This window comes from Herpailurus yagouaroundi, unplaced genomic scaffold (assembly GCF_014898765.1).
Source record: "Herpailurus yagouaroundi ecotype Mexico unplaced genomic scaffold, PumYag 142, whole genome shotgun sequence".
Classification (NCBI taxonomy): Eukaryota; Metazoa; Chordata; class Mammalia; order Carnivora; family Felidae; genus Herpailurus; species Herpailurus yagouaroundi.
Genome location: NW_024412397.1, coordinates 7,852,537 through 7,874,356, shown reverse-complemented (window position 1 = coordinate 7,874,356; position 21,820 = coordinate 7,852,537). Strand labels below are relative to the sequence as shown.

The following is a 21,820-nucleotide window of genomic DNA, read 5'->3' as shown; positions in this document are numbered from 1 at the left end:
GAAGTCCCAAGCCAGGCTCTGTGCTGATGGTGCAGAGCCTGCTCGGGATTCTCTCTCTCCCCCTCTCTCTGTCCCTACCCTACTTGTGCTTGCAGAAGTGCTCTCTGTCTCTCTCTCTCTCTCTCAAAATAAATAAACACTTTTAGAAAATTTATGATGTATATATTTCTTAAATTCTTCATATCTTTCAAAGGGGACCATGTGAGGTTCTGATATAAATTTCAAGAGGAAAAATAAATGAAAATTATCATTGTTGGTTACATTTGAGTATTCTAGGCTCTACAGAAATTTAGGTTATTAACAACAGAATTACAAAGAGACCATTGAACCACTTTTATAGGGTAGAGGAGGATGTGATACAGAAGAAAGAAAAAAACTCTTCTCAGGCTTTTTGTTTCTGGTCTTGAGAAATGATAAGTAAAATGAAGGAGAGAGTGAGAAAGCCAGCATTTTATGTCTTTCTACCCCTGGGATCCCCAACTTCCTGGAAGAGTTGATGCTTTAGCAGTGTTCAAATTGTTTAAGAATATTAAAGTCTAGAGTTTAAGTACATTAAAACTATTCTAAAATGTGTAAGCACAGGCAGTTTAAAGGAATCATTTTGCAGATACTCAAATACCATCTGTTCTTTCCGAAAGTGACGTGCGCGAGAACATACTTGTGGTAGAGATGTCATTCTGGTTAACTCCCCGTTCACAACCGGCCTTCTCTGTTACATTGCTATAAGATACCATCTAGGCCACTCTCCACACCATCCTCACTCAAATCTCAACATCATTTTAAAGATGTGGGGAGGAAGATTTCCAACCTTACATACTATACAGAGCCTAAACATTAAGCAAATGTGAGGGTGGAATAAAAAAACGTTTAAAGACATGAGAAAAAAAAAATGGACCTTTTCTCAAAGAATTACTGGAGCATATGCTCCAACAAAAAGAGGGAGTAGACCAATATTTCTGGGGTGCCTGGGTGGCTCAGTTGGTTAAGCATCTGACTCTGGATTTCAGCACAGGTCATGATCTCACAGTACAGAGTCTGTTTGGGATTCTCTCTGCCCCTCCCCAGTTAGCACTCTCTCTCTCTCTCTCCAAATAAATAAACTTAAAAAAAAGAGAGAGAGAATATTTCCATGTCAATAGCTATACTAGATTGGAGAGCAATCAATCCAAGTTCTAATGAAAGGCAATAAGGCCAAGGAGGGATGTTTTTAAGCAAGGAGAAAAATTGATAGATTTCTTGCTGTGTTCAGATATATTGAGAAATGATTTCCAATTCTGATGAAAACTTCCAAGATGATCAATATATAGAAAATTAAGTGACTGAAAGCGAAGTGACAAATAGCGAATGCAGTTATACAAGAAAGAAATAATCATAGCATAATATATGTTTTTAGTTAATAAAGATATTTACTTGCTTATAACAATGTAAACAGCTGGATAATGACTTAACCAAAAATTGTGATACAACTCTTTTTAAGTTTATTTGTTTATTGTAAGATAGAGAGAGAGTGCATGCATGAGCTGGGAAGGGGCAGAGAGAGAGAGGGAGAGAGAGAATCCCAAGCAGGCTCCACGCAGTGAGCATGGAACCGACTCAGGGCTCCACGTCACAAACTGTGAGACCATGACCTGAGCTGAAATCAAGAGTCAGACACAACCAACTGAGCCACCCACGCGCCCCTGATATAACTCTTCTGGGAGAATGGGGGAAAGAGGAATATGTATGTGTGTGAATGTGTGGGCACATGAAAGAGTTAAATCGTTATCTCTGTCTTAATGTTAAGGCTTATATTAAACAAGAAAATCCAGAAATTGTGGCATACACTGGTAATATAACAAAAAAAGACTTTGGAATTGGGATGGAGAGTAGTGAGTCTGGTAGGCAGAACCCCCCAAAATGCTCGACTCCTGGTCCCCAGAAAACATGGCTATGTTAGGTACCATGGGGTAAAGGACTGTGCAGATGTGATTTAAGGATTTTGAGATTAGGAGGTTATCCTGGATTTTTTTAAGTGAATCCAATCACATGAAGCTTTGAGGTCAGAGAGAGGAGAGAGAGAGAGAGAGAGAGAGAGAGAGAGATGTGACCACAGGAGTGGTCACAAACCTAGGAATGACCCTAGGAATATGGGCCTCTATAAGTTGGGAACAACCCTCATCTAACAAACAAGAACCTCAGTTCTATGACCTCAAGGAATAAGTGTTGCCAATAACCTGCAAAGGAAACAGATTGTCTCCTGCAGCCTCCAGAAAGGAAGTGCCCTGTGGACATAAAGATTTTGGCTTGGTGAGGCCTGTGCCAGACTATGATCTATAGAACTGTAAGATGATAAATATGTGTTGTTCAAAGCCACTGAATTTGTGGTATGTGTTATAGCAGAGCCGACGGAAAACGAGTACAGTGAGGAAGAGAGATTTTATTTAAGCTTTGGGGAACATTTTACTTTTTAGATAAATAAATTTGTTTTAAATATGTACAATTTTTAAAGCTTTAGTAAAATAAGAGTTGATATTTTTCTCAATGTAATTAAAAACAGAACGAAGCCAACAGTCAGCCTCCTTCGGCCTCCCCTTCCATTAGGCATATTATCTCTGAATTCTGGTGGCTTATGCAGTCCGTGAAATTGGAGAAGGGCCCTTGAGTTTCAGTCCATTTTGGATGTTGCCGTGTCTATACAGTTGTGGTGGTTTAAAATTGTGGCTGTGAAGACTTCGGCACTCCCACTATTCAGGGGTGGGGGTTATGTGCCCTTTGCTTTTTTTTCTGGGCTGGCTTGTGATGGTTTTTACCAGTCAGTAGTAGAAGAGACACAAGGTGACATGTGGGCCTAGATTATAAAGGACTATGCTGCTTTTGCCTTGTTCACTCCTGGAGTCTTGAGGCACTGGGTACAACGTCTGGTTACACTGACCTCACACGTTGGGAGGTCACTCGTGGTGCGCTACTTAAGACATCCAGCTCTACTGGTTCTTCAGCCATCCTTGTCCAGGCATGCGTGCTTGAGTCTTCACGTGCATGAGGCCATCCTGGGACCCACCAGGCTAGCCCATCTGCCCTGAATTTTTGTCACACCCACATAGAACAGAAGAATCACCCACCTACTCACATTCCAGACCTGCAAAACTGCGAGGTATAGTAAGATGAGCTTTGTCTTAAGTCAACAATTTAAAGTTTGGGGATAGTTTGTTATGTCATAATAGAAGACCATAAAATATTTTATTAGAAGGCAACTTCTGATGGTAGGTAGCTTCCACACCCACAACATTAAATTTGGTCTTGCAGATCCTGGCATGAAACTCCAAAACCCACAGTGCGTGGTTCCTTCCCGGGGTCCAGGGAGCCATCCCACAGCCAAGTCCCACAGAAGCCCCCAAACCTTGATCTATGGAATCCACCAGTCTCTCCAAGAAGGGCCACCTTCTTCTATTACTCTTTAAGCAAAATTTATTTCCCTTAATGCATCTCACAAAACAAAGTTAGCCTTTTTCTAGGCAAGAAAATCCTGAACTCAAGGGCTCTAAAACCAACTATTTTGCTTAAAAGAGAAAAGGGGAGAATTTGTCATGCATACATAGCAGGAAAAACAACATCACCAATCATCAACCAGCTCCCCACCCTCATAAACCAACATGTCTAGGGTTAGAAGTAGGATTAGGTGGAGGGGAGAGGATATTTAAATTTTACCAATTAGGGCACTTGGGTGGCTCAGTCAGTTAAGCGTCCGACTTCGGCTTGGGTCATGATCTCGAGGTTTGTGAGTTCAAGGCCTGTGTCGGGCTCTGTGCTGACAGTTCAGAGCCTGGAGCCTCCTTTGGATTCTGTGTCTCCCTCTCTCTCTGCCCCTCCCCCACCCACGTTCTGTCTCTCTCTCTCTCTGAAAATTAAACATTAAAGAAAATTTAAAAAAATAAATTTTACCAATTAAAAAAAAAACTATTGGTTACTATAATTTTTATAATATATTAAGATGTTCTTAATGTCTTAAGATATGATCAATTCTTTAGCTCTTCCAAATGTTTATATTAAATAAATATATGTTGAATGTATTTTGAAAAATCTGTTAATTGTATTATTGAATTCTTCCAATAATAATAAACAGTTACATAGTATTTACTGTGGGTGAGGCATTGCCCTAGAAACTACAGATAAATGAACTCTTCATCAATTTACTTTTTATCTATATTTCTTTATATTTAAAGTGGGTTTCTTTTTATTTGAAAACAAATGTTCTAACATTTATTTATTTTTGTGAGACAGAGAGAAACAGAGCATGAGAAGGGGAGGGGCAGAGAGAGAGGGAGACGCAGGATTTGAGAGCAAGGCTCCAGGCTCTGAGCTGTCAGCACAGAGCCCGACATGGGGCTCGAACTCATGAGCCATGAGATCATGACCTGAGCTGAAGTCAGACACTTATCTGACTGAGCCACCCAGGTGCCCTTAAAGTGGGTTTTTTATAGACAACATATAGTTGGGTCTTCTTTTTTAATCCAGTCTGACAATCTCTGTCTTTTAATTGGTGTTATTTAGACCACTGACATTCAAAGTGATTACTTGTATAGTTGGATTAGTATCGACCATATTTGTTATTGTTCTCTGTTACACCTTTATTATACCTATTTTTGTCTTCCATTCTTTTTCCCGCCTTTTGTGTTTTAATTGAGCATTTTATATCATTCCATTTTCTCTTCATTTTTATGACATCGGTTGTATTTATTTATTTATTTACTTCTTTATTTTTAGTGTTTGTCTCAGAGTTTGTGATATACTCTTACAACTAACCCAAGTCCACTTTAAAAAAAATTTTTTTTCAACGTTTTTATTTATTTTTGGGACAGAGAGAGACAGAGCATGAATGGGGGAGGGGCAGAGAGAGAGGGAGACACAGAATCAGAAACAGGCTCCAGGCTCTGAGCCATCAGCCCAGAGCCTGACGCGGGGTCAAGTCCACTTTTAAATAACACTGGATTGCTTCCTGGGTAGTGTGAGTGCCCTATGGAACAAAATAATCCTAATTCCTCCCTCTTATCTCTCGAATCATTGCTGTCATTAATTTCAGTTATACGTAAGCATATACAGGCATATGTATGTACATAAGGTGTAGACAGATGCCTACATAGTTGAATACATTGTTCTATTACTGGTTTGAACAAACTTTTATCTGTTAGATCAATTAAGAAAAGTGTTTCTTTTACATTCACTTATTCCTTCTTTGATGATCTTCTTTAGTCGTTTCTGACCTACATCATTTTCCTTCTCTCTGAAAAACTTCTTTTAACATTTCTTGCAAGGCTGGTCTGCTGGCAACACATTCCTCCAATTTTTGTTTGTCTGAGAAAGACTTTATTTCTCCTTTGCTTTTGAAGGATAATTTTTCAAGGTACAGAATCCTAGGTTGGTGGGGTTTTTTTCTCTCAACGTTTAAAAATATTTCCTTTCACTCTCTTCTTGCATGATATCTGAGGGAGGATGGATATAATTTTTATTTGTGTTCCTCTAAAGGAAACATGATTTTTCCTTTGACTTCTTTCAGGATTTTTTTTTATCTGTGATTTTCTGAAATTTGAAAATGACATATGGAATGTAGTTTGGTGGGTATTTATCCTGCTTGGTGGTCTCTGAGCTTCCTCTCCTAAATGAAGTAAGAATCGTCTGAGGTTGTTGACATTATTGCTGCCAGAGCAGACTTGATCAGCAAGGCCCAGATAGTGAGGGGTTAAATGACACAGCTAGTGGGGGCAGGGGGTCTAAGGTGGGGGGTTGCACCCAGACAGTGTTATGTATGTTCTAAAGGCCCTGTGGCTCATGTAGACTATTTCAGACCGTCTCACATTATTTTGAAAAACTCATAGCATGCCTTATTAGCAAATAAGTCCCATTTTATTTATGAAAATAAAATGCTGACTTAACCCCAGTTTACTCTTGAATAATGAACATGTTTCTAAAATATTTCTTCCCTCTGCTATTTCTAGTTACTCCATTCTTGCTTGCTTTGAAGACACCACTTGGAAATCACTTTGACTTTTCATGTTCTTGTGTATTCTTTTATACTGGTGCCTTCCTTATATTTTTTTCCTCCTTTTCTGTCTTTTTTTATTCTAAATGTTTAAGAGTCAAAAATGACTAGGGTACTTTAATTACAATGATTTGAATGAGCTGGTTTGATTTGCCTGTTTAATCTGTATGGTGGCCCGGCTTCTGGGAGGTGCAAGGAACAGAATGAGTCACTGCATCATCGGCTGCATCATCAAGACAGAGGGTGGCCAAGGGATGGAGGCTAGACTGAGATTTGAAGTTTCTGGATTCTAACTTCTGCAAGCTCACTGGGCATCCATCTCTACATGGGGCTGGTTTTGACTATGGTTTATAGGTAATCACTTAATTTCATGTTATTTGTATCTTTTCCTTTCAAAAATGGCAGTAATTGTCCTTTGTCCCTCCACGTTCCCACCAGGAGATAGCAAAGATTCATTATTATTAAAAACAAAGTGAAATTGTCAATCTGTCCAGAGGTGTTTGCTATATAAATAGAGAAAACAATTCTAACGATTTCCTTGGCCTCTGTGGCTGTGCCTGTAGGGTAAATAAGCACTTTCTCAATGAAGGGAGCATTTTGAAATTCCTTCCAAAGAAGTCTGGCATTCATTCTAAATTGACCTGGAGGCTGGGGAGCCCTGGACTTATTCCAGCTGATTTGAATTCTGCCAGGTAAATATTTCCATGAACTAACAAGCTGTGGTAGACTAGTTATTCATGGACTTGGCTGTTACCGTGGCATTGTTCTTGAGTTACTTTTGTGTTATATTTTTAGAACCTCTATAATTTTATAGGTCCTGATGCTTAATCTTAGTCACTTTGTGTTCTTTTAGATGCAGAATACTAGAGCTGGGCAGAACAATCTACCTTTTAAGAAAGGCCATTTATTGTAAACTTAAGATGTTTAGAGGTAGGTAGGTATTTTGAGATGGTGACAATAGCATGGGTGGTCCCATGCTCTTTTTTTCCTTTTGCTCCAACCTCTAGCATGTTTAGTTTTTATCCTTAGGTTTGATGCTTCCTGGCACCCCACGGTTGCTATACCTCCAGACAAGTCTTCACATGGCAATTTATGAATGTAGACGTAGGGGGTCTATCAAGGTGGCAAGAGAAATCTCTCCTCTTATACCTGTCTCCTTTTATGCAGGAATGGAAATTTATCCCCAAAGTCCCTTTACCTGACATATATTTGGGCAGAAGGAGGTCTCATGGCCTCTCTGAGCTGCAACGGTGGCTGGAAAAGGGAGTATTTTGCTTTTTGAGTACCTACATTGGGGGTGGTCAAGGAGAAGGAATGAGGGGTGACAACCAAAGTGTTCGTCACAAGGAACAAATTCTTTTTCTTTCTTTCCCTCTGTCCTATTCACAGAAATAGCCTGCCTCCAGCGGCCCACTGTCTTGGGACAAACTTACCATCACAAATTGACCATCATGACAGCTGATGCTACCCATCCAGGATGGAAGAATGGGTCTGCACACTTCGTTACACTGTCCTCGAAAGGTAATCAGCTGCTGTGCATGGGTGAAATGGAACGGGTCTATTTAAGTTGCTTTGAAGTTTACCTAGTCGAGCACCACAACCCGTGTCAGCGGAGGAATTGAGGAGGAAAGGTTACATGTGTCTTGATCTGTTTCTTACAACTGCCTTGTGATGGCGGCACGCAGCCATTAACACTGATGATGTTATAAATATAGGATGAACAATTAAAGGGGTAGAAGTTCTAATTCTAGGAACTGGGTGTGAACAGTTTCATTTCCAGGCTCTGAATGACCAAAGGTGCCTGGACTGTAAGTTTTCTGTTTCAAACACAGTTGGCACAGGTCCATTGGTAGCCGGAGTTTATCATCTGAAATAGATGGATCTCTCCTTTTAAATTATTTTTTCCGTTTCTTGCATTTATATTCAAGTTTGTATTGGTTTGCTATAAATAGTTGGAGAATAGCATGTGATGACCTTGTAGAAGGCAGTATATGATACAATCAGCTCTATGTAGTCATTCTAAAAGAGTTTCTCATTGGCAGGAATGTAGGAAACATATACTGGAGGCATGGACATCATTATCATGGACATGTCTCTTTGTTTTTATTGTAGCCAATAAAATATTCAATTCAGCAGGTTACCTTGGAAGAAAAGTGTGATGAAGTTGGTCTTCTGGTTTTGACTTTATTACCAACATGTCAGTGTGGTCAGGTTGTTGTAATGACGCACGAAGGCAACCAGCACGTCATTCTGAACATGATCTCCTTTATCTGAAAACAAAGGGAAAAACCTGATCAAACCCGAAGAGTTTTGGAAAAGTTTAGTGTTTCTTGATTCACACTCTCTACTTGGGAATTAGCTGAGAAACCTTGATACTGCTTAAATAAATAAGGGTTTGCTTTTTCTTGCAAAGAGTATTGAGGTGGTCATCCCGGGGGGCCAGTGCACTGCTCCGTGGCCAGGTTCATTTTACCTTTTCTGCTCTGCTGTCCTTCAAGCAGAAAGGCTGAGCATCTAAGAATTATATCAGCATTCCAGGACAGGAAGAAAGACAAAGAAGAAAGGATAAATGGCTGTATCAGGACTTTGGAGCATCCCCAGAAATCCCAGTAAAGGTACGTCTTGTTGCCATGCACCATGTCCCACAGCTACTGTTAGCTTCAAGAGAGTCTGGCGGCTGCAGTTTCTTAGCTGATCATGTTTGCATTGCCTGAAAACTGGATGAAATAGGGAAGTGATACTGTCTAAACAACTAGCAACCTATGCTACCACACCCATCATCACCAAAATATGGCATCTGTGTAATGCCTGTTAGGCATTACTTTAAACATCTATTGCCTTAGTAAGTGTAGAGGCAAGTGATTAGATATCAAAAAATAATCCACCATTTTATTTTCTTTTTCAAGGTAGCAATAGTAGCCTTCTCATTCATGTTTAGTTTGTTTTCTGATTTATGTGCACAATTTTACATATATTTCCCTTTCTTCGAGAGGAAGTGAAAGTTCGTTTGGCTAATAAAGAGAGTTCTGGAGAGGCCAAACTCATTGGATTGTTAGAGGTCTAGAATTCATGTCGGGACTGCTCTGTTCCCTGCACAGTCCAAGCATCCTGGCTTGCCTTTTGGAACCAGCTCCTCATGCTGACTAGACCTGGAGGCATTTTGAGTCCCAGGCTCAGGAGTAGCTTCTGAGTCACTAGGTGGCCCATTTCCTGCTGTGCCCAACCCAACTGTCTGGGTCCATAGGAACGCTCTCAATGGTGTCGTAGACAACAGATCAACAGTGTATTTAAACAGAGCCAAAGAAATGCTATATCACAGCCCAACTGCATCACAAATCCAAGGCTCTAAGAGCCCAAATTGTAACATGCATTCCAAAACAATGGACACATTACAGAGTCAGCCTTTTGCAACTGTGATACAAATTTGAACGTTTTTTTCTCCTAACTTTTCCCCTTCCTATTCTTTTCTTTTTTCTTTTTTTCCCTCTATTTGGGTTTTGTCTTAGAGACCTTATTTGAACTTTAAAGTTAGCAAGACTTAAAGAAGTCACCTTTCCTAACTTCCCTTCTGTAGGAATCCTAGAAGACCACATCTGGGTTCTGCATGTAGACTCATGATCCCACATATCAGTCAGTTCTGAATAACATGTCAGAATGCTGTGGGTTTGTATTAGGCTGACCTCTCCTATTAGATTTCGTAATCTCATACCAACAGTGAAACTCCAATATCCCCTTTGACAAACGACAAAAAGGACTAATGTACTGACTAGGCATTACATTGCTGGGGTTTCCCTTTTGTAGAAGCTTTGTTGACTCAGAATTGAGTGGTAGTTCATGAGTCTCGATGAGGAAATTGGAAGGAGAGTATACATGAAGAACAGCAGCAATTCTGGGTAAAAGTTGAGAAATGTGATGGTTGTGAAGGAGAAAGAAACTGAACAGTGTTATTTGTCATTCTTTTTTTTTTTTAATATAATTTATTGTCAAATTGGTTTCCATAATACACCCAGTGCTCATCCCAACAAGCACCCTCCTCCCTGCCCATCACCCACTTTCCCCTCTCCCCCACCCACCATCTACCCTTAGTTTGTCCTCAGTCCTTAAGAGTCTCTTACGGTTTTCCTCCATCCCTCTCTGTAACTTTTTCCCCCCCTTCCCCTCCCCCATGGTCTTCTGTTAAGTTTCTTAAGATCCATATATGAGTGGAAACATATGGTATCTGTCTTTCTTTGCCTGGCTTATTTCACTTAGCAAAATACCTTCTAGTTTCATCTACTTTGCTGCAAATGGCCAGATTTCATTCTTTCTCATTGCCAAGTCATATTCCATTGTATATATAAACCACATCTTCTTTGTCCATTCATCAGTGGATGGACTAGGCTCTTTCCACAATTTGGCTATTGTTGAAAGTGGTGCTATAAACACTGGGGTAAAGTGCCCCTGTGCATTAGCACTCCTGTATCCTTTGGGTAGATTCCTAACAGTGCTATTGCTGGGTCATAGGGTAGATCTATTTTTAATTTTTTGAGGAACCTCCACACTGTTTTCCAGAGCAGCTGCACCAGCTTGCATTCCCACCAACAGTGCAAGAGGGTGCCCGTTTCTCCACATCCTCGCCAGTACCTATAGTGTACTCATCTGTCCATTTTAGCCACCCCGACTGGCGTGAGATGACATCTCATTGTAGTTTTGATTTGTATTTCCCTGATGATGAGTGACGTTGAGCATCTTTTCATGTGTCTGATGGCCATCTGGATGTCTTCTTTGGAAAATGTCCATTCATGTCTTCTGCCCATTTCTTCATTGGATTCTTTGTTTTTCAGGTGTGGAGTTTGGGGAGTTCTTTATAGATATTAGATACTAGTCCTTTATCCGATATGTCATTTGCAAATATTTATTCCCATTCTGACCATTGCCTTTTAGTTTTGTTGATTGTTTCCTTTGCAGTGCAGAAGCTATTTATCTGGATGTGGTCCCAATAGTTCATTTTTGCTTTTAATTCCCTTGCCTTTGGAGATGTGTCAAGTAAGAAATTGCTGTGGCTGAGGTCAAAGAGGTTTTTTTTCCTGCTTTCTCCTCTAGGGTTTTGATGGTTTCCTGTCTCACATTCAGGTCCTTCATCCTTTTGGAGTTTATTTTTGTGAATGGTGTAAGAAAGTGGTCTAGTTTCATCCTTCTGCATGTTTCTGCCCAGTTCTCTCAGCACATTTGTTAAAGAGACTGGTTTTTGTCCATTGGATACTTTTCCTGCTTTGTCAAAGATTAGTTGGCCATACATTTGTGGGTCCAATTCTGGGGTCTCTATTCTATTCCATTGGTCTATGTGTCTATTTTTGTGCCAATACCATACTGTCTTGGTGATTATGGCTTTGTAGTAGAGGCTAAAGTCTGGGATTGTGATGCCTCCCACTTTGGTTTTCTTCTTCAATATTACTTTGGCTATTCGGGGTCTTTTGTGGTTCCACACAAATATTAGAGCTGTTTGTTCTAGCTTTGAGAAGAATACTGGTGCGGCAAGGTCAGCAGTGCTGTGTGCAGCATTAAAAGGTGGTCCTTTATATTCCCAGGTTTAGAGAGAACGTGTGGCCTGGCAACTTGAGGGACAGTAAGAAATGAAAATGAAATAGGTCAGCTTGTGTTCATGGCTTAGCATTGCATTTTAATTAAAACAAAATCATAGTCTTTTATTTTTTTTCCTTGTGGTCCAGCATCTTAACTGGTGGCTTACTCCAGCTCAGCCAGGGGACGGATTTGGGGGATGAGGTCAGCATATGACACATGCCGCCTCCTTTACAGGTTCACTGAGAGCCAGTGCAGTCCTACCACCATGGTCATTCCTTAGCTCACGAGGAAGGAACAGCCCAGCGTCATTTTCTCCATCCAAATCTGGCTGCAATACCTGATCCTGCACAACTGCAGGCATCTTCCCAGGAGTCCAAAGTCAGGGAACTCTCTGGAATGTGTGGACGTTGTGAGTTTGGGTCCAGAACACTGGGACAGGAAGGCTGGGCCAAGGGGAGAGAGAGCCAGGCTCTGTGCCAAGAGAGGACGTTCACGATGCTGTTCTGTCTGTTATTTGCCATTTTGACCATCATCTTTAAAAGTGAAATGTTGAGGTTATGTCCTTGCAAGGATCTTTCATTATATTCTTTTTTCCATTTTGCACAAGACTATAAAACAGGTTTATCTTCTCCTTCCTTGTCTCCCTCTTTCCATGTCACTCTTTCTTTCTCTTTCCCTTTCTTCCTTCCTTTCTTTTCTTCTTTTTAAGCCTTATAACTATGAGCATTTTAAGAAGAGGTTAATCCCCCTGATTTGGCATGATGAGGGGAGGCATCATGTGTGAAGTGAGGCTTGAATTAATCTTGCAGGATCAGTATTTGAGTGTTTGTCAGATGGGAGGAGACAGATTGAATAAAGACAGATGGACCAATGTAACAATTTTTATTGAGTCTGCTGGAGTGATTCAGTCATGATTATTCAGGCTACTGTTGCATAAATACACAGCCCACAGGTAGCCATTATTGTTCACACTTCCTTTGTTTCACTATGGGGAGGGCAAAGCATTTACTTTGTGGAGTTAAAGTTGAATACTCAGTGATTGTCAATATTTTTCCCCAGGAGACCTGCATTACAGATGATCTTCCCAAGCAAGATGCTCCAAAGGAGGTAACGGGTTCTGTGCCATTCTGGGCAAGCTACTGCTAACTTTACCCTTTTCTCTCTTAAAACCAATACAAAGAAGAGTAGAATTATAAGGGAAAACAAATATAGGTACCATATTTGTTTTTTAAGAATTGTCACAACTGATTGTAACTCACCATGTAGATGATGGTAGTTGAGTATTATCAGAAAATTGAAGTCCACAATGGACTTTGTCCACATCTGTTTATTGAAAGTTTACTACAGTATGGGAGTTAGCTACTATTACATTCCTTCTGCTGGAGACTCACAGGGATTTAAAAGGACAATGGGTTTAACAGAGAAAAAGGAGGAAGTGTGAAGACAAGTCTTTGATTGGTCACTTTCAAAGTGACCATTTGGGAGGGACTTTACGTGGGATTTTTGAAAGTGCCATGGAGGTGGTGGGTATAAGTAGGAGGCAGGGGGCTTCCTGATTGACTTTCAGATTCATTTTTTCATCTTTGATTGGTTCACTATCCCCAGGCACGTAACTGGGTCCTTCCCACAATTGGTAGGCTCATAGGGGTTTTCCTGGTCCACTGAAAGAATATCTAGTTCCCTACTTGGGGTTCCAAGTCTACGAGAAGACAGTTCTGGATAATTGTTGCATTAAACTCTGAGGTCCTTTTTCAACATAGACCAGTGCCTGGTATATAGTAAGGAGTCAATGTATGTGGAGTATATACCAAATATTTTATAAGAGGGATTTTTCCCAACATTTTACTGTAAAAACTTTCAAATGTAAAAGTTAAAAGGATCGTACAGTGAACATCCATATTCCCACTACCTAGGTTCTATAATTAAAATATTACTAGTATATTTTCTTTATCAAATATCTATCCATGTATTCACCTCGCAAGAGGAATTCTCATATGACACATTTGATTAAGCTAATAAGAAAATAGTTTATTGTCTTACTGCTTTCATGGGCAGAGATCTAGTCCAAGGGCATAATGAGTGATAGTCCAGAGATGTCTTAATTGCCCTTATAAACCACTATTGTTTGCCAAATATGGGTGGGACTCGGGTCTTATATGAGGCTGTTAATGTTCAAGGACTTCAGTCAGTTAAGGTGTGGATATGCTAAAGGTTTATTAGGTGATAGTATTGTAGAGCCAGGATTTGCCTTCACCTGTAAAAACATATATTAAATTGGTAGGTAGAAATGCCAATTAAAAAAAAAAAAAACAATACTAGAGAGTTTAAGCTTAATGGGGCTACTACAATCAATTTGTCATACGATTTTTATTTTAAAGATTCATGGAAGTCAGCTTCGTACACAAATGAAACTTAATTCTGTAGGTTAAATGAGGTAGGCGAAAGTTGAATATGCCTGCTGCATCGAAGTCTATTAAGAGGCTAGTCATCAAAATATATTTGCTTGTTTTTTCTCTATTCTGTTTTTTTTTTCCCTTGAGAGTTAATCTGTGTATGCACTATGACTCTTTAGTGCAAGATATTTGTGTACTCTGGAAAGTCCGCATATGGCCTCTGACCACATTTTTGGAGGGAGTGGTGAGTTGTGGACGCCCCTGGGAGCCAGAGTAGCCTTTTCATATAGAGTCAGATGCCTTGAGTTTGGGTCTGGCTCTGCTCTTCATATTTGGGGCCTCACTTTTGTAATTATAAAAGCGACTTAATACAAATGGTATTTACTTGACATGGCTGTGATAAAGACTAAATGAGATACTGCATGTAAAATGCCTGTCTCATAGTGACAATCAGTAAATACTGGTCGTCGTCTGTTAAAATGTGGCAAAAGCAATGTACTTGGGAGGAAAATTAAAATACGCATGTACTGGTATAGTAGAATTCTTTTTTTAATTATTAGTTTTTAATTTTTATTTTAGAGAGAGAGAATGAGAGTTGGGGAGAGGGACAGAGGGGTGAGAGAGAGAGAGAGAGAGAGAGAGAGAGAGAGAGAGAATCTTAAGCAGGCTCCATGCTCAGCATGGAGCCCAATGTGGGGCTTGATTTCACGAACCCTGGGATCATGACCTGAGCTGAAATCAAGAGTCAGATGCTAACTGACTGAGCCACCCAGGTGCCCTAGAATTCTTGTTTTGAGCTGGAAGTGACCTCAAATATCCTCTACCTCAACCCCTCATTTTACAAATAAGAAAGCTGAAATCCAGAGACATTAAATAATTCCCCCCAAATAACAGTTGAAAGTATTCTGGAATAGGATGAAAACCAGGCTTTTAAATTTCCCTAGTAAAGCTCTTTCCACCACACCAGGCAATCCTGAATTGAGGATACTGAAAGAGGCCTGCTATAGTAATAAAGCACCAGCCTTGGAGACACTCACATCTGAATCCAGCTCTCATTATGTGGCGTGGGTGAATTATACCTTGGTTTTCTCTCTGTAAGTGGCTTTTGTAATCCTGCAGATGGGGCTATTCAGAGATTAAATGAGATGATAGGAATGAAACACATTGCACAATGCTTTGACATATAGTAAATTCCCCATCTGTTCCAATTGTTTTATTTTAATGTTTATTTATCTGTTTGAAAGAGAGAGAGAAAGAGTGCACATGGGAGGGAGTGAGGGACAGAAGATCTGAAGTGGGCTCTGTGCTGACAGCAGAGAGCCTGATGTGGGGCTTGAACTCACAAACAGAATATGGTATCTGTTTGTAATGAGAAATGGTAAAAGATGGAGGAGGAGGGGATTTATGTATGTATGTATGTATGTATGTATGTATGTATGTATGTATCTATTTATTTAAAATGTTTACTTATTTTGAGAGAGACAGGGAGCACGAGCAGGGGAGGGGGCAGAAAGAGATAGAGAGAGAGAATCCCAAGCAGGCTCTGCACTCAGTACAGAGCCCGACTCGGGGCTTGATGCAGGGTTGGGGAGCTCACTAACTATGAGATCGTGACCTGAGCTGAGATCAAGAGTCAGTGCTTAGCCATATGAGACACCCAGGTGCCCCAGATGGAGGGGTTTCAAAGGAGGAATAGTCCCTAATTCTCATAATAGATCATGAAAAACTTGCATCCTGGAAGACTGTGTCACCACTTTCAGATAGGGGTGGAAGAAAAGAAGAAACAAAGTGGAAGAACGGAAGACGGAAAGACGAGTAGAGAGAAAAGATGCCCGTGGAAAACGAGTGACCGTCATCAGGCATGCCTGCTGCCTGGGGGTTTGTGACTTCGGTTAGGGATCAAAGATCACAGTCACGGCGCAGCTTGACTCCACTACAAGATCTGCACAAACAACCCTCTGCCTCATCCCAACGCATGTTGTGTTTTCTGGACTCCTACCCAAGTTGAATTTTGGGGTCACTTAGATGCAAAATCATTGTCCCAGAAGGACCACTATTACAAAGAGTTTCAGAGCCAGAATGTACCTCCGAGGGCCTCGGCCTGCATGCTTTCACTTTACAGCTGATGAAAGGTCCTGTGGTAACAGATGATACAATGCTTCCGAGAAGTCACGGGTTAGGTAGGCTCCGGTCAGATGGGATGAAGACACAGCCACAATGTGTGGCAATGATGCTGTGGGAGGATGCTTTTACGGTTCTAAGCAACAAGAGTGCATGAAAGGATTTGGAAGATAATTTATGATTAGCTGGATTTGCCCATCATGAGATGCCTTTGACGATCCTTTACGTGTTTTTCCACCAGAAAACAGCATTGCCCGATTGTGATAGGCATCTGAGAATTCAACTTATTATTCAAGGAGATTCTGAGTTTTTCAGGGCAGGGTATGTGTTTTCTAATTGCTTTGCAACCTTTGCTACGTTAGCTATGTAAAATGTGGGCCCTGAATATGCTGCGTGTCAAAGAGAAAGAAATAACCTAATTTTTTTTTTTAATTCAAGCGAAACTATTATAATAGACAAGCAAAGCAGACAGACTGCTGGAGTCCATGGGAGAGCGAAGTGTCATGGCTAGGCATACAGTGCTGCAGGAGAAGTGCCTGTGATGATGGAGATGTTCTGTCTGCACCATCCAGTGGAAGCCATGGGCCACACGTCAAGTGATAGCACTTGAATTACGGTTAGGACAATCGAGGAATTGAATTTGCAATTTTATTTGATTTTGATGAAGTTAATTTAAACTTAAAATATGAGTATGTGTGATCGGTGGCTACCGGAATGGGCAGTGTAGAACGTAGAGGGGGATGATGGAATGCAGATACTGTGGCACATGGCCAGGGTTCGCTTCCCAAACTTGCCTTTCCTACTGTCTGAACTGCTTAGTTCCAGTGTCCCCATCCGTAAGAGCCATCATAAAGATCATGACTCAATATACGGAGTCAATACATGGAATGAGTCAATGCATAGCAATGAATCATTCCATGAAAAGTACTTAGAACAGCGCCTGGAAACAAATATATGTGTGTTCCTGTTTTACTACTTTTGTAAGGAGGCTATGAGATCTGTTTTAACTAACTAGATCATTAAATAATTGTTTGGCCTGATTCTTGCCCTCTTTTGACTTTCTGGGTCTCTGTAGTTCTGTTAGTTAAGCTGTGGGGTTAGTCAGGGCAATCGCTGGCTCCGAGAATTGATGTTCCTGTATTTGGCAGCTTGTATAGACAATTCGTAGGAAGAAGCCTGGTTTTTGGTCCTGCAATAGACTTCTCTGTGGGTTATGTTGTCTTCTATCCTCAGTTTCTGCATCTGACAGATGAGGTAGCTTGGCCTAATTTCTCAGATCTACACATTTTAGTGCCACATGGGTGATATGGAATAATGTTTAAAGAAATGATTGCATTTCAAGTGTTTGGAACACATTTCCTATGAACTATCATAGTCACAACATAGCAACAGGATTTACTGAGTGGTTTTTCTAGGCACTGGGCCAAGTGGTTTATAGGCATTATTTCAGTTGATATTCAGTACGACCCCATTAGGAAGGTATTGTCACTGTTCTTTTAATGGGACAGGACAGAGGGTGCAGGCTCCGGGTCACTTAGCCAGTGAGCAGCAGAGGCAAGCTTTGTTCTCTTTGACTCTGTAGCTTGTAATCTGAAGCTTGTAGAAAGGCCTCCTCTTACCGTTTGAGAGCATACTCATTAACGCTTTGTGTAGTTTGCCCATAGGCATGGAAAAACTCAGTACCTGAGGAATCATTCTTAAGCTTGGAAAAATCTTGGAAGTGGGAAGCCAGGTGGCTTTTGTGAAATGAAGAGATGGCAAATTTTGGTCATTGATGCCCCTTCGGATGATGAAACTTCAGTCACTTGGAATTTGCTCTGGACAGTTTTTCTCAAGAAAGTCTCTCCCTGGAGGGTTTCTTATGCTCTTCTGAACACAGAGACCCTTTCCTGTGAAAACATACTCCTCGTTACCCTGGTTAACAAGTGAAGAATTGTGTGGCCATTTGACAGTGTTGCGTCGTGTTTCAAGACACACACCTCTAAATGTCAAAAGGGGGGGGGTATCTGTGGATAAATTCCTTGAGATAACACCGGCGTATTATTTAACTGTCTCTTGCCCAGAAAATTGTTTCCAAGGGATCTGGGGCTTCTCACAAGCCACGGGCCTATCTTTGTAGGCTTGTCTTCCTTCCTGCACTCTTGTTGGGTCATCCTATCGTCCTAGTCTTTCTCACTCATTCAGTGGATGAGTTCCAAGCACATTGCCCACGTTCTCCCCTCCAACAATCATTTCTTCATTCCTTCTGACAGGAGAGCCACGTTGGTAAGATTGAGTGGCTTCAAACACCCAGCACTTAGCATTGCTTTTTAAAACTATATAATTGCCAAGCCCTAATCTTGCACCAAAACGCTCCTGCCTTGTACAAGAGCCAGAGAGACTCTGAGGTCTCTTACTTGAGATCTCTCAGAAATTCATGCTTGCACTGTGTCCCATAAATCTAAAGCACAACAACACAGCAAAAGGAGGAATTTTCACCGCCCTCCCCCACCCTGCAAATAATTAGGACTTCAAGCCTAGAAGCCCTCCTAATTGGAGTAAGTACCACTTTATTCTTGCATACCTCTTTTTCTTTTAGTTGTATTCTGAACGAGTGGCTCTCATCTTCCCAGCAAGAAAGCTACCTCAACTTTGCTTCTTAGCTCTGGGCCTCTCTGCTTTATTCTCTGACCTCATTCTGCTGGATTCAGTGATTCATTTTATTTTGGTGCAAGACCTAAGTCAGCCCAATAAAGACCGATAGTTATCACTTCCAGGAGTTTGAGTAAGTTGCCAGAGACTTAAGTAAAGAAGCTTGTAGTTCTAGAAACTACTGGACATTGTCTTCGGAGCAAGAAACTAGGGGTCAGAGTTATCCAAGAAGAGTAGAATTGAGATAAGGAAAGAAATTGGGTCCTTGATAACCCAGCCTTATCTGAAGTCTAAATCTGGACTTTTTCAGTCAACTGGACCAATAATTCCTTTATTATTTAGGTGAGTTTGAGTTGCATTTTCCTTGCCTAATAATGGCAAGCACCTTAACTGATGCAGATGGTATACTATACAGGCTAGGAAGCATGATAGCTCCTGCGGTCACAAAGATAAATGAGACATATTTACTGTCAAAATATAGGAGTGCATAATTTTAGAATCTTCTTTCCCCCATTTAGTGTGTCTCTTCTTGCAAGGCAATGGGCAGGATTATTTTTTATGATGTCATTAATTTTTTTAAAATATGTATTTGAATTGAGATATAGTTCATATGCCACAATATTCACCCTTTTAAGGTGAGCAATTCAGTAGCTTAAGTATATTCACAAGGTTGTGCAGCCATCACTGTCTAATTTCAGAACCTTTTCATCCCTTCTCTGCACCCCTCCCCACCAAAAGAAAACCCCATATCCATTAGCAGTCACTCCCCATTCTACCTTCAACTTTCTCTCTTCAGGGATTTGCCTGTTCTGGACACTCCATAGAAGTGGAATCATACAATATGTTGCCTTTTGTGACTTGCTACTTTTACATGACGTAATATTTTCTTTTTTTTTTCTTTTTTTGATTTAACTTTATTTTTTATTTTTTAAAATTTACATCCAAATTAGTTAGTATATAGTGAAGCAATGATTTCAGTAGATTCCTTAATGCCCCTTACCCATTTAGCCCATCCCCCCCTCCCACAACCCCTCCAGCAACCCTCAGTTTGTTCTCCATATTTATGAGTCTCTTTTGTTTTGTCCCCCTCCCTGTTTTTATATTATTTTTGTTTCCCTTCCCTTATGTTCATCTGTTTTGTCTCTTAAAGTCCTCATCTGTGTGAAGTCATATGATTTTTGTCTTTCTCTGACTGACTAATTTCACTTAGCATAATACCCTCCAGTTCCATCCACATAGTTGCAAATGGCAAGATTTCATTCTTTTGATTGCTGAGTAATACTCCATTGTATATATATATATATACCACATTTTCTTTACCCATTCATCCATCGATGGACATTTGGGCTCTTTCCATACTTTGGCTATTGTCAACATGGCATAATATTTTCAAGGTTCATCGTGTTACTGCATGTATCAGACCTTCATTCCTTTTTATGGCTGAATGATATTCCATTGCATAGATATACAATACTTTGCTGATTCATCAGGTGATGGACATTTGAGTTATTTCCATTTTTTGTCTATTATGAATAATGTTGCTATGAACATTCATGTACAAATTTTTGTGTGGATATATATTTTCATTTCTCTATGCCTATGAGTGGATAGGTGGTCATATGGATAGTGGATGGGTCATATGGTAACTTTATGTTTAACTTTTTGAATAACTACTAAACTGTCTTCCAACACAGTTACACTGAACAAGAAAATAAGACCTCTGTTCTCAAGGAGTTTATAGGTACTGATGTTATAATAGATTGCAACTTTGGAAAAAACTAGACCAGAAAGAAATCTTATAGCATCTTACATACAATTGTCTTTTTTTTTAATTAAAAATTTTTAAAAATGTTTATTTATTTTTGAGAGAGACAGAGCATGAGCAGGGGAGGTGCAGAGAAAGAGGGAGACACAGAATCTTAAGCAGGCTCCAGGCTCCGAGCTGTCAGCACAGAGCCCGATGCGGGGCCCGAACTCACGGACCGCGAGATCATGGCCTGAGCTCAAGTCGGACGCTCAACCGACTGAGCCACCCAGGCACCCCTACAGTAGTCTTTAATACAATAAAAACGTCATCTGAAATTCTTACTACAGAACAGAGATTTGGTCCCCTAGCTGCCCTACATGAATAGTGATGTGTAGTCTATTTTTTCCATTATGACACTAAAAGCCTTTCAACTGGGTGTTTCAATTCCATCACAACTAAGAAGTTAGACATTTATAAATCCTGCTAAGCATCTAATTGAGAATTTATTATTACAGCAGAACACCAAGGAGCTGTTAAGTCAATAAAATTCTTTAAAATTCTTTAAGAATTTTCAGAGAATTGGAAACAAATATTGGCAACCTTATTTGGATTATAGGGATGAGAAAATATATATAATTATCCATAAGTGGAAATAAAATGCATAAGATGACAATCACTGCTCAAGAAGAATACGGAACAAGAAGGTACAGAAAGCATATTTAGTACAAAGCACATTTGCTTTTTAAAAATTATTTTATTGCAGTTGCTAAAGTATGTGAGCTTATCTGTGGTTCTGTATAAACAGTACTAAGGGCAAGGCAGACATTGGACTCCCAACAAACCAAACCCGGCTGACCTTTATCTTCAATGCCTCATTTCATGATAGCTGTGACTTTCCCAAAAGGTATTTGAAATCATCTTATGACAATTAATTTGTGACAATTAGAAAAGGCTTGAGGACAGTGCCAAGGAAAAATCTGCATATCGTGGTGATGGAGGGGAATCATAGATTTTAAGGGTGAAGGGACGTTCAAGTGTTTCCAATGTACCTTGCCTTCCTTCTCCCGCCGCTCGCCTGTCCCCCTCCCCCACACCCCCACCCAGGTTGCCCAAATGACAATGACAAACCTGCTAAAACGTTAGCAATCTCTGGTTACACATACCTGTTCTAGAAGTGTGAAGATATTAACTGCAACCCCATCTCTAAACGTAAAACATTGGAGTAACCAAAACATCTAACACAGCAATAAGTCACTATTGTACAAATGGAAATGAGATCTGTGGACATTTGTGGAAGTGTTTCTTGTGATTTTAAATTCAAAAAAGCGGAATATAAACTTGCATTTAGATTAT

At 40.3% G+C, this 21,820-nt stretch overlaps 1 protein-coding gene across 4 annotated transcripts in view; it reads left to right on the top strand.

Moving 5' to 3' along the window:
• The window catches only part of SOCS6 (suppressor of cytokine signaling 6), a 102,361-nt gene that overhangs the window by 40,891 nt on the left and 39,650 nt on the right, over positions 1–21,820 (top strand). For 2 of the 4 annotated variants that reach the window (XR_005791492.1, XR_005791494.1), the window contains exons 2-4: positions 7,403–7,534; positions 8,515–8,628; positions 12,635–12,682. The gene's annotated coding sequence lies outside the window, so the exon portion shown is untranslated. Of the gene's footprint in view, positions 1–7,402; positions 7,535–8,511; positions 8,629–12,634; positions 12,683–17,753; positions 18,032–21,820 lie in introns of those variants that run through there. The other 2 variants (XR_005791495.1, XR_005791493.1) reach the window with 2 other exon arrangements.